Here is a 13,591-nt window from a genome sequence, read left to right as displayed (position 1 = left end):
CTATAGATTTGTGGCAATCTTTGCAGTTCACTGAACTTTTTTTTGGTGCATACATATTTCAAGTAAACTCCATAGTTATAAGTATAACAAGTGACACGTTATGGACCCTAAATCGTTGCACTGTGAAATATGCACAGAAAAAGGACAAATGAAGATATCAAGGGTCTGTTCCATTTTGCACTGAACTGTAAAATGCCACCCTTGTTGTACAGAAGATCACTGGTTCTGAGCAGGGCTCATTGACTGCTAAGTTGTGGATAGTGTTTCACTTTCTGCAACTGTTAATATCCTGGGTTATCCAGGCATAATGACCTCTCTATTTGTGACACATTGTTGAATTTTCTGGTTCTTTTAACTTATTCAAACCTTTTTTTTTCTTTCTTTCCTCTCCATTCATAGGAAGGCTGGAATGATTCTGAATTGAGCTGTGGTACAGAGCTGCTGAGCTGCTGGTCAGTCAGTTACAGTTGGAATCAGTGGTGCCACATCTGTAGATGAACATAAATGAAAGTACATAGAAAAGGTACTCTACATCTTCACTAGATTTTCTGTAGGTAAGGTTACGTAGGAATTTTGCACAATTGCAGAAAATTTGCAATATTGTTTGGTTTTGATAGTTGTGAAATCTGATAAAATAAGTGGTCTGTTTTATAATAACCTATATTATGTTATAGTTGACACTTGATGTTCAATTTATAACTAGAGGTCATAAATTCCAATTTTATAGCTAGTCACCAAATTGCAATTGAATCATAAAAACTTATGTTAAATATATTAAATGGTCTTGAAGTTTAAAATAAAATAAAATTGCATGTATTATACAGCATTTAGTTTCTGGGCCTGAATCCTTCCTTGTAAGGATCTGAATGTGTGAAAAGTGTGCCATCAGAATGTTAAGATATTTGAAAGCATCCAGAGGAGGGCAATAAAACTAGTAATAGGGCTGGAAGGTATGTCCTGTGAGGAGAGGCTGAAGACACTTTTGTTGCTGAGTCTGGGGAAGAGGAGGCTGAGACAACCTCATCGCTCTCTAACTTCCTCAGGTGGGGAAGTGGAGAGCAAAGCACTGGTCTCTTTCACTGCTAACCCATGTTATTTAGCTTAGTTTCAAACTTGCCGTCTGCTTCTCTTTTATTCTGTTTTCTGTGACTTGCAGATCTTATTATGTAGTGAATCTTACTAAATCTTACTGACATGATAGAAAAAATATTTGCTAATTTCAGAGGACTTTAAAACCCAGGCACAGAAAAGCAAATAATATGAAGGATCTAATCTTCAGTACTGCATCCTTTTTTCATGACATCAATCCATGTTATTGTCTGTTATTGAAACGCAAAATTACACTGAATGTAGTGGCTGCATTCATTCAGGGAAATACAAGAAGTATACCATAAATAGCAGTGGAACAAAGAAAAATTTTAGGTGCTTGGCCTTTTTCCACTTTGGCTGTCTAAGGACTACAGATACCAGGTTATAGCTTCTTGATGAAATCTGAACCATATTTCATAAGGGAATCACTGATATGTAATGCTGAGTCAAGCCAACTTATTTAGAAAACTGGGGAAAAGACTACCAGAGCTCGAGCAGGTATCTGGAGAGGTGGCAAAGCTGCGAACTTAAAAACTTTTGACAGCGCTTAAGGAGCTTATTATTAGACTATTTTAAATGTTACCACATTAATGCCCTGAGACTGATTCTGTGTCTGCTCTCACTCTTTCCAAATCATGTTAATATCATAGAGGTAGGAAGTTACAAGCATGCAGAATAAGTACATCAGAAGCAGCAGTTCACAAACTTTTTTTTGGAGGATACACTGGAGGATAAAGACTGTGCTGATTCACTGCCAAGTATGTAGTACCAAGCATGTAGCGAAGGAAACATCTGCAGGCACAATGGAGCTCCAGGTTTGACTACTATTTCTGGAGCCAGCTGTGACTTTCACCAGATTTTAAAATGATCCCTGGGTGGGTCTACAAATAATGGAGAAGAGCAAACTACAGCCAGTGTTGTCACTTAATTAAGTGGACAAATCAAAGAGCAATAAAATGCAGGTTCTTTTTAGACTATATACATGAAATACATGATAAAGGATGAAACTACTTGCACAAATTGTTTTTAAAATGCCTACTTCCAACGAGAGATACATCTTCAAAATTCAGCTTTTGAAAATTTTGTGTGAAAAGTGATCCTCTTCGTAATGCTAATGTTTACATCCAGATTCTATACAACTAATGGAATAGCAGTGGTAGTGCATAAACAGATTTTATTGGTAGCTAATATATAAGGCTGCAGGTGGGATGACTAGAGTTAATGGACTTGAAGCAGCTGATGGTTCCTTTAAATATATCCAACGCATTTTCTCTTACCTAAAATTCTTAGTTCTCTAAGTTTTGAGGTGGAATAGTATAAAATACCACTTGTACATATTTTTAATAAACCTTTGCTTTCAGATATCAGATTGATAAAATACATTGGTATTGTTTAATTTGATAAGTACAGCTATGTGATATACAAAAAAGCTCACAAGCTAAACTATATTTATGAAAGGAAATACCATTTAAAACCTTTCACAAGTGTGTTCCTGCACTGACAAAAGTACAGGTTAATCTTCTGGGCAATTATTTGTTGAATCACATGTAGTTTAAGTTTAATCACATGCCTGTTTAAGGCAACATTTAAAAGGGCAAAAACCTCTTGTTTTTCATCTGGATTTAAGAATTTTCTGAAATTCTCCATTGGTAACTGAAGTCTTTATGGTGTGATGAGATTATACCAACAAAAGGTATATCTTAAATTTAGTTATTGATCATAACATTCCATATAGTTCAAGTACTTTAAAATATTCCACTTGCTGTTTTGCTACACAGCACCTGTAAAAGCACCTGCCAATATGTGCAGCGTTCACTTATCAGTAGGCCTTTGCCACTGCAGAAGGATCAAGGGGAAAGTTCTTTTAATAGATGATATCTATTAACTTGTTCAGCATGAGAGATCATTTGCTAAGATGGATATGTTCCCAATGGCATAGCTCTGAGGGTCACTGTGCCTTTTACGCCTGTGCTTCACAGAAAAGAAACAATTGGATAGGATAGGGTGAATGTTTTACTAGACCATTGGGCACATTGATTTTTATTTTCATGGATATGTAGATCAAATTGAAATAACCTAAAGGGGCTGATGTGATACCCTGGGACTGTTGCAGATGTCAAGATTTGTAGTAAGTCTGTATATTTCTAGTTCTTGGTGCTCCCTGTAGAAAAATAGCATGGGGTGTCATTGAGATCTGTCACTTGCTGACACCTGGGGGGAAAAAAATAACCCCTACCTCTGCTAGGCATTTCTAAGACATATCCCAGATGAACAAGATTGTGTACTGAACCTAGTTTTGATTTATTTACATTTAAAGTAAGCGTTACGCAAGTCAGACACGCATGGTCCCGGTTGGCTGATATATCCTTAAGCAAGTGTCTGTATACTGGAATGCAAAGAGTTCTGTCTTGCCTGATGTAGGATGTGACTTCAGAAATGTGTTTTTGTAAACACCCTGAAACTACTGATCAGGAACAGTTTCTATTTCAAGACTTGATGACATTGCATCTACTTAAGCAACCTCTGTTCAACTGACACGTGAAAAATGAAAATAAAAAAGAAAACTATTAAGAGCACTATAAAATGTCAGTTAATAGAGAACATAGTAATGTGGACAACTAAAATGAAGAAAAGCAAAAAAACCCTAAAATTTATTTGAAAGTTTGACTTCTGAATTCTGCAGGAATATTACGCTTTAGAAGAATTTACAGATTTTTAAATCGTTTTCCCCCCTAAGACTCAGGAAAAATTGTTATATGCATTATTTAAATTGCAGAGGAAGAAGGAATATAAATTGTTTTAAATATCAGAATCATTCTTTCCTTGTATGTATGTAGTAGCTTTTTTGAAGTTATTCACATTTTTAAAAAGCAATCCGACTTACTTGGGTGAATATAAAGTTATCTTTACATAACGTTAGCTTTAGTAGTTCTACCTGTAACAGTATGAGTTTCAGTTTTATGACAATCTGATATTTATTCAGCTAATATATGTAAAATTGTAATTTAAAGTTTAATGTTGTAGAACTTGCCAGGCTGACAGGAAGACAGCAGTTCTTGTTTTAGTTACAGGAATAGAAATTTCTCCTTGTTAACATGTGTTATTCCCAATTTGCATATCTAATGTACAGAAGTTGTTCAGATACTCTTCTGGTAGGTCCAGAAAGGTTGATTGTAATGCAAAAGTGTCCAAAGAAATCAATCAGGGAGAGTTGATTGATTTTGATTTTATATGGTTTGAATCATGAGCTGATTTTAAATACTTTTAATTACTATATGTAATTAAAGGTTTGGACCACTTCATTTGGAGACTGATCCACAGAGCTGGGAAATCAATTTTGCTTCAGAAACTAAATCTTTGGTTTAACCTGTGGTGGCCTTTGGAGCAGGATATCAGGTGAGATCATTTAGGGTTCCTTTGTATTTATACTCTGTTAACCACAATTTTGATTCTTCTAATTAAGTTCACTTGGTTTGTGTTTTTTTTTTTTATCTTATTTTATTTTTTTTTTTCAGTATCTTTTAAGGAGAAGGCTGATCATGCCATTGTGGACAATCAGCTTGCCTGGAACACTCATTGCTCTTGTTTAACTCAATCACTCCAGCAGTCCTTTATTATCTAAAATATTATCCAAACACATAGTGAAGGCAAAATTCACTTCTGGCATACTGATTGGGTTTACCTGAGTCAGATTAATGTGATTGAGGTAAGCAGCTGAATTATATTCCAGTAGCAAAGAATGAAAGATAGAAAAGGATTTTCAAAAATCTTCATTTTAGTAACAAATGTGGATACAAATACTGCTAGTCATTAATGAGAAATGTAATAATTTGGAACCTGATTTTAAAATGCCCATGCCCTTGGTATCATATAGAGAGAACAGTTCTGGTTGAGGTAGCTTTTCTGATTTAGTTTCCATTACTACAAAAATATATTTATTCCTTTTCACTTCAAAAATTCTTAATGCATGATTAATTTTCTATTCCTTTTATCCAATAAACTGAGCTGTAGAGACCTTATTTCTTTTTCACATCTTTATTTACTGTTAGGTACTTATCCATGGTGTTTTCAGAAAGCAACCTTTTTTTTCCCTTGTGAAATCATGGTATTTGAAGTGTAAATGCCAATTTTTATTTATTTATTTATTTATTGTAAAATGAAATGCAAGTCTTTGAAGTACTCATTTTGTAACAGAGACAAGTAGCATCTATCAGTAGTGAGTTTAGGAAGTAATGGCTCCATCTGCTGTTAGGTGTGGTATTATTTCTGCATTTGGCAAATAGCGGATTTTGGGATGTCTTTCTTTTTAAATGTATTCTCTTTTTCTTTTGAGGGGGGGGGAATTCTTACCACCGTAAACACTGTAGTCTTACTACAATAATTCCTGTTCCTGTTTTCTAAATATTTTGTATTTATCAAATAAATTAATATAAATATAAAACTAATGAAAACAGTGCAGGACTTTACTTGTGATTTTTTTAATGCTTTTTTTTCTTGAATTGTAGTTCACATTTTAAATTATTTAAATTATATCATGAAAATATATCTTATTCTTCAGTTGGTATAATAATTTGTTATAACTAAAAGTCAGTATTTAGAAGTGAGGCTAACTCTGAAAGGAATCTGAAGAGCAATCTAAAATGAGATGCATGCTCCAACACTTTTAAATTCATTCATTATCAGAGGCTTAAAATGCATTCTGGGAAAGCATTTAAGCCACTTAAGCTCAAGCCTGATATGCTACTAACACATCCTGTTAACATTGAACAAGGATTGAATATAGGGATTTAGTTTATAGAAGAAACATGGCAAAAAGCTTTAATAAATAGTGCGATGTTCTTTGATCGAAGAAGTTAGAGGCATCTTATTTTTATTGCAGGACATGCAGCACATTTATGTGAAATTAATGTGCTGTGGGAAATCCTTTATAGCAGTTTCTAATGTTATGTATGAATATCAATAAATCAAAAACCAATCCACTGTCAAAACAGGTGTCCTAAAAGCTGTCTCTCAATAACAAGAAAAAAAAATTTTGATCTTCAGATCTAAACAGAAATGCTAAATTTAAAAGCATCCTTCCTCCTCCAAGAAGTATTTAAAAATAAATAAATAATTACAACAGAAAATTTTCAAAATAACAGTGAGTTACTGTTTTGCTTACTTTTAGTAGTTAAAGGAAATAGCACATACTTTAAAACATATTGATTAAAATTAAGTCTATTTTCCTGGGTGTAACTATGCTGCTGAGAGGTTCCTTTCTACTTTGGTCAGGTGAAGTCTTCAAATGACAACAAAAATCTGGACAGTATGATCACAATGATCTTCATACAGCATTGACAGGCACTCCCCTTTATTAGTGTGTGTTGCTGGTGATGAGAACCCTGAGCTCTTGTTTGAGTTCTGGTGTTTTGTAGGTCAGCAGGTTCATACACATTACTATCAGCACGGACAGCATCCATGGACAATCAGTGGAAGGGTGAAAGAGTATTCACCAAAGCGTAGTTTTTTTTTTTTTTTTTTCCAGCAGCCTTGTCATCTAAAAAAAAAAAAATTTAAAAGGTTAGGTTGCATTAGCATGTAAGTGCTTTATATCCAGTGATTCATGCTGTTGAGGATTCTTTAAATTGTGCCTTTGTCTGAGCATTTGATCACGTTAAACACACAAACATTTTGAAAATGTTTACAGAAATGTTGGAAATGTCTGCAGTGCTATATACTGATAACCTTGGGAAAAATGGGGGAAAAAAATTAACAAAACCCTGCCAAGTAATAGCAGATCCCTTCTAGCAGTAGATTTCCCTTTTTAATCTTTTCAGATTGACATTGGATTCAACTTGATTACTCAGACAAGTTGAATAGACAGATAAACTGGAGATTGTGTTCCTATTGCATTGTATGCTATTTGGAATTATTCTAGAATGCTTTGAATAATCACAAAATATTGTCACAAAATGTCAGCTGTACTATTCCTTATTTCAGTAGGCATACTGATTATTTACTTCAATATAAAATATACTTCAACATTAAAAAAAAAATTGCAGTTTAGAAACCTCTCTCCTTATAATATACAAAGTTTCTGATTATAACAGCTACAATACTTCAGTTCTAGCCTGTATGTCTTCTAGAGGGGAAAAAATACTAACAATAGTAGATCTGTTTGAAACGTTGTATTTCTCTATATATTTCCTATCACATTCACTTTATTTGTAGTGTCATGTTATTTTAAGTTGCAGCATATGTAGGCCAACAAAAACTGACATAAAGGAAAGCAGCAAAATGCAGTGTAATGATATGTGACACATCATCCAGACTGAGAAGAAAATGTACTTTCTTGGATTTAATACCTGCTGCTTACTGTATTTGCCATTAATGTACACTCTCCTCTATGCAATCAACATATAGTTAACTTTTTTATGTGAGAGAATAGTATCTACTGAAAAACAGTAAAATCATGAGGTATTTATTAAGACACTGATCCATAATTCAATCATGACTTTGCTTTTCTTTTTCACAAACTTTGTTCTTATGTAGAAAGGAAAAAATAATTTTATATTTCCCCCCCTTGAATGTTTATTAGCCTAAAAATGTAACGATATCCTTACTTGTAGTAGGTCAATTTGTATACTCTTTTTCAGGTAAATGTTACGGATAATTTATAAGTAAAAATTTCAATTTGAGAAAGTGAGCAAGATAAGCTAATTGTGTTCTTCAGTGTGCTTTGTTGCAAGTTTTGAAGGTGCATTTCCCAATAGGTTTCTATGTAATTGGTGTGCACTGAAAGCAAAATCTATCCTAGATGCATGTGTTGAAATGTGTTTAGGACTAAAAATAAAACTTTATAAAGTATTATTTGATTAAGAGTAGAACTGTCTGCAAAACAGTTTTCCTGTCCTGGAAAGGTTTGAGGTTTTTTTCACGTTCATCACCAGGAGTTCATTGTGTGTTCACTTCTCTGAAAGAGAGAGGTTCTCCTGTGCACCCACAGTGGCTGTTTAATGCCAAGGAAATGCGGGCCTATAGGTACTGTGATGAATCAGACAGAAACAAGGACTCCCTCATCAGCTTCCATGCCGTCTGGCCTACTGGCATAAACGTGCCGCACAGTGCCATGTGGCAAGCTGGGTTTGAGTACCCATGTGGTTAATAACTATCATTTTACTGTGTTAATTTTAACTTAGATTTGTTCTGTTTGTTGTCATTGCATGGCTGCCAAATGCTTTGTTCTGGCACAGAAGAAATGATGGCATGGAGTCAGGAAGAAAAGGTGAAAAGTGAACAAGAAAGAAACCAGAACCACTTCTCTTAGTAGCACTGGTAAGTAAGGTGAGCATAATGTTCTTGTAGAGGAAGAGTGTTATTTAAGGAAATAGACTCCAAGCTCACAGTTCATATAGCTGGGTCTGAAAAATATGCCAGAAATCTAAGTTAGCATATTCCATCAGAATTAAAATACAGATGGAACTGAAGCAGCACAGGAAACTTCAGTGATACATGGTCTATTCAAGGTGATAAACAGGAGAGGAGTTAACATTACTTATTGGTAATTTTTGTTGTTGTTTTCTTAAGAAGTAAAAACACCCCACTCTTTGCTGTACTGCTGCTGTTGTGAAGGGATTTAATTTAAAGGAAAGTGTTTTCCTAAACTGAAAATATCTGCACTCATGGGAAACGTCTAACAGAAAGCTAAATTAAAAATAATGTAGCTGAAGCTTTTTTAAAAAAAAAAAAAAAAAAAAAAAGGCGCTTTATTGTTAGGCATGTCTAGTAAAATTTAAGGTCAGAACAACAAATTAAACATTATGAAGTGTTCTTAAGGTATGAACAAAAAAGTTCTCTCAGAACATGAGAGTAGATTTGAGTTTAGGTGTTTTAAGTGTTTTGCTTTTTGTTCAAGCCTAGAAGTTCTGCTGAATCAGTGGAATGTCCAGGCAGAACTGGCTTTGGAAAATGTCTGTGTGCTTAAGTATTGTAGCAATACCTACTTTAAAAATGAAATTGTTTATGTTGATACACTCTTGAGTGACATAACAGAGAAAAAAGATGGCTTTTCCTATACTTCTGAGGTACTTCAGCCTGTAACTATAAGAGTTTAATACGTTAATAGATTTGTTTGCTAGTGTTAACTGTCAAACTGTTTGAATAGTTACTAGTTTTGGTCTAACTTTTTGTGGTAAATATCTATACATTTTCTATTAAAGATAGTACAGGTGGTCACAGAATTTAAAACTAAAGCCTAATCAAATAAAATGTATATTAAGGCAAGACTCCAAAACGTGATTGGTATCAAAGAGTGAAGCACGTGGTCTTACATGTGCTTCAACCACACCATTGCTGGGTGGTCAAGGGAAGTGATTGTCCTGCTCTACCGTGCGCTGGTGCGGCCTCACCTCGAGTACCATGTGCAGTCTGAGGTACCACAGTATAAGGCCATAAAACTATTAGAGATCCTCCAAAGCAGGGTGACAAAGTTGGTGAAGGGTCTAGAGGGGAAGACACATGAGGAGCAGCTGAAGTAACTGGGATTGTTCAGCCCAGAGAAGAGGAAACTGAGGGGAGGCCTCATGGCGGCCTGCAGCTCCCTCACGAGGGGAGTGGAGGGGCAGGCGCTGAGCTCTGGGGACAGTGACAGGACCCGAGAGAACGGCATGGAGCTGGGACAGGGGAGGGTCAGGCTGGATTTTTGGGTGCTCCTGTGTGGAGTCAGGAGTTGAACTCCATGATCCTTGTGGATCCCTTCCAACTCAGGATACTCCATGATTATAAATAAAAAAACATTCTTCCAGTTTCACCCTGGACACAGACTTCTGACAACTGCTTGGATAGAAGTGTTGGAGCCTGAGCAATTGGCATGTTTCGGGCGTTTGGCCATGTAAGCAAGGATCAACAGAGTATTAAGTAGATAAATGATTTTATTTAATTAAAATAGTAACATTTTCTTTGATTTAAGATAATCAAAAATGTATGTATATGGTATGTTTTAATTTAGAATATGCCATATAAAATTCCTTTAATATTTCATGGAAATGCCTACCTAAATATGTTACTTAATTACATATGATTATCTAAATATAAGGATACATTTTTTTTCCTCATGTTTATAAGAATTCCTGTTTTGAGAGCTGTCAGTCTTTATTCTTAAACTGATACATAATGATAAAAGATTTTTATACATTTTTCACTTGAGTGCATATGAAAAGGTCATTATCTAGTTGTACATTCAAAAACTTTGTGAAATACTAAGTTATTTACACACAGGAACTTCTTGTAATATTGCCTACATCGATGACCACTTTTCCCATCATTCCTGGTGTTTAGATTGTTGTGATTCTGCTGATAAAGCTGATGTTTTTCTTCAGTATTCCTCTGCCTCTGTCCTTTCCTACAGGCTTACCCTGAGTTTGTCCTGACCTACCTAGAGGAACTAAATGAAAGAGGAGGTGACCCAGACAGAAAACCGCATTCACCATGGGGCCTGATCTGCAGCTCATCGGGAGATAGACAGCAGCTCAGCAGAAGAGGTCATAGTATTAAGCCAGAGGCAGATCAGAGACAGTCCTTTCAAAAACACATTTTGAAAGGGAAAATAGTGTGGAAGTCAACTTATTTCCTTAAATAACCTAATTTTATTTCTTAATTTAATAAAGTGTTTATATACTAAGCAAATAATAGTTGTAGATAGGATTTTAATGAGTAAACATGTATTTTGTATCTATTTAGATCTCAGAACTATTTTATATTCACTATGAGAAAAAAAAATTGAAATTTCTTATTTTCTATATGGAGAAACTTTGAAGGAAGGAAAGGAAACGAAAATCACTCTGTAGGTTTGTTTCTTGATGCATCTTGACATAACTATTTGTATTTCTGACATTTTCTGTTGATCAACAGCCTTACTTGGAGAAGTAGACACACATTATTTTAATTAACAATTTATGAATTGCATGCTTGTACATCCTTCTCTTAGATACCACAAAAAAATGTCAGCAACCCCAATCAGAAACAACTTTCAGGACCTTTGGACGCCCATTTAATGCCTGCAGATCCCCTAGGGGAGACTACACAGCTGACAGTGGCACTGGTGAGGAAACTAGAAGAGAAACATCCTAAGGCCTCAGCTCAAAGGTAAGCCACTGACAGAACTGATATTTATTGTTCAATGACATTAGATGTTTTCCTTCAGTTTCATGTAAGATTGATTTCCTGGATATTATTGAAATATCTCAGAAACCCTCTGGCTGATAAGCGAACATGGATTTTGCCTAAAATTAATGAAAAAGGGTGACATTTATGTGCATTTCTTTTAAAGATTGATGTGTAGAATGTTTGATAATTGAAAATTTATTTTTCAGTTTTATCTAAAAACCTCACTTTACACAAATTACATAAAGAAATATAGCTTCTATCAACATTTTGACATCTTTTGTGCCACACAATTTAAATTTAAATGGTTAATGCTTTGTTATAAACCTTGGAAGTCATGCTGAGCTGAAGTACTAAGTGACACAGTTACTTTCAATATAGGACTGTATTTTAATTTGAGTAAAAGTTTAATAGTAATGTTTTTAATTACTTCTACTTACCGAAGGCAGAAAATGTTGCCCTGGTTTGAGGGTTCTTCATAACTGGGGGAAAAAAAAAGTTTTGGTCAACTAGCCAAATGCCATTCTTTAGATGTTTTTGAGCTTTTGAGTGTTTTCTTAGATCAAAATACTAAGAAAACAGAGCCTCCCATTCAAATGGAAGGCCACTAGACATTACTCAATATTATAATGAAAGTTGAATTAAGTAAGTTTTTGAATATTAAGCTAAAAAACTTCTTTTGGTGAACACAGACATTTGATTTTGAAGATTATCTGCAGTTAAAATAGTTTATGAGCATTGAATGCTTGACTTTGTGTCTTTATGCATTTCTTTCCACCAAAAGTGGAGTTACACAGTCTAAAGTATTTTTCTGAACTATAGTTATTAAAATAATAAATTAATAACATTATTGTCAAAAACGTTGTTAAATAGCAGTGGCAACTAATTCAAAATTCCTGCAATTACCTCTGTTATGGAAGTTCTAAGTGAGATAAATCCTCATTTCCTGCTGTTTTTCAGCAGACTGTGATAGACTAACATATTCTATAGCTCATAGAATACTTTCCATGCCCTTCTGGAAGATGATGTGAGAAATAAGAGAAAGGTGTCTATCCTTCTATCTATTCCAATGTAGGAATGAAATTTGCCATTCTTTACAGTACATGAAAAACTGTCATAGGTGCAAATGAAGAATACATTGTGTTAGTAGAGGAAACTGTATCTCTGTGTCCTAGAATTTTTGTTTCAGGAGTTGGTCCAGCTATTTATGTTGATAAAGTAAATATTATCCTGCCCCTCCTAAGGCGGTCAACTGTTTTTTCAAATTCTTTTTGATTAACTGTCCTGCTCAACACACTTGTAGACTTCTTATAAGACTGTTTTTTGAGAAGTGATCTGAAGAGTCTCTGAAAGGAGATTCAGTTGCCAAGGCATAGGTGTTTAGTGTGATTTTTAACTGTTGAAGAATATATCACCAGGCTTTCAGCTCCTTCAGATTACGGTAAATCTCCTGCAAGTCTTGTATCTGTAAGGTGCAGATCCTTAGGATACCTTAGCAGTCTCAAATACCAACAAGGGTCTATATTTAAGAAATTGAATCCTGCCCTAAATGTTTCCTTCTCTAGCTTAGTGTTTTGTGGGAATGTGCAGCTCAGAGCTTCATTATTAGGGTTTTATTTGTTTGTTTCTGGTTTGGATTCTGAGAAACAGTCTCTATGCTTTCATGGAGAGTCACCACAGAATGAAGTCAGTGCCATAATGGAAGAACATCTAATGTATAGGTTTTTGTAGGAAAGGGCTCTATGAAAAGAGGGATACATTTCAAAGAATGTGGGTAGTTGGATTACAAGTTAATCTGTTTGCAATAATTTTTATGCACCTAGACGTTCTTATTTTTGCTGGTTGAAACTTGCATTGAGTCCTTTTCTTACCTTCATCTTGTTCAGACACTTGCACATTATTCTATGATACATGGTAGCAAAGACAAGCAAATTGTCTTGTTTCTCTGCATGTCCTTCCTTAGCAGTCTCAACAAGTCCTTTTTGTCTTTGGGGACACCTTATTCAAGGTGTAAAATGATGTTTTTTTGATTGCGTCTGATACTTTCACAAATTTTTGAGATGCATTATGTTTGTAGGATATGACAACCTGAATTTCATCTATGATTTACCTGAATTAATCCCTGAGTTCCTATGTGAAATGTGAAAAACTCATCCATTCCAGTAAATGACGTTTCCAATAAATAAATCTGTTCCATTTCTAAAAGGCAAACATTACCCCAAATGGACAAAAAATCCTGTCATAAGCTAGTCCATAGGTATGTAGGGTTGAAATTTGCTAAGACAACATGGTATTTAGATAAGAATGAGTGGAGAAGTGAGCTGTATGATTCTGATTCCTGTACCTCCCTCAGTGTACAGGA

At 34.8% G+C, this 13,591-nt stretch overlaps 1 long non-coding RNA gene across 6 annotated transcripts in view; it reads left to right on the top strand.

Moving 5' to 3' along the window:
* The window catches only part of LOC137857888 (uncharacterized), a 109,411-nt gene that overhangs the window by 24,957 nt on the left and 70,863 nt on the right, over positions 1-13,591 (top strand). For 3 of the 6 annotated variants that reach the window (XR_011097356.1, XR_011097355.1, XR_011097353.1), the window contains 5 exons: positions 400-554; positions 4,377-4,485; positions 8,322-8,403; positions 10,475-10,607; positions 11,054-11,211. This is a non-coding gene — a long non-coding RNA (uncharacterized lncRNA). The remainder of the gene's footprint in view (positions 1-399; positions 555-4,376; positions 4,486-8,321; positions 8,404-10,474; positions 10,608-11,053; positions 11,212-13,591) is intronic. The other 3 variants (XR_011097357.1, XR_011097354.1, XR_011097358.1) reach the window with 2 other exon arrangements.

The sequence above is a fragment of the Anas acuta genome, chromosome 5, assembly GCF_963932015.1.
Source record: "Anas acuta chromosome 5, bAnaAcu1.1, whole genome shotgun sequence".
Lineage (NCBI taxonomy): Eukaryota > Metazoa > Chordata > Aves > Anseriformes > Anatidae > Anas > Anas acuta.
Note: the sequence above shows the minus strand (reverse complement) of the source record. Positions and strands in the feature narration are given on the sequence as shown.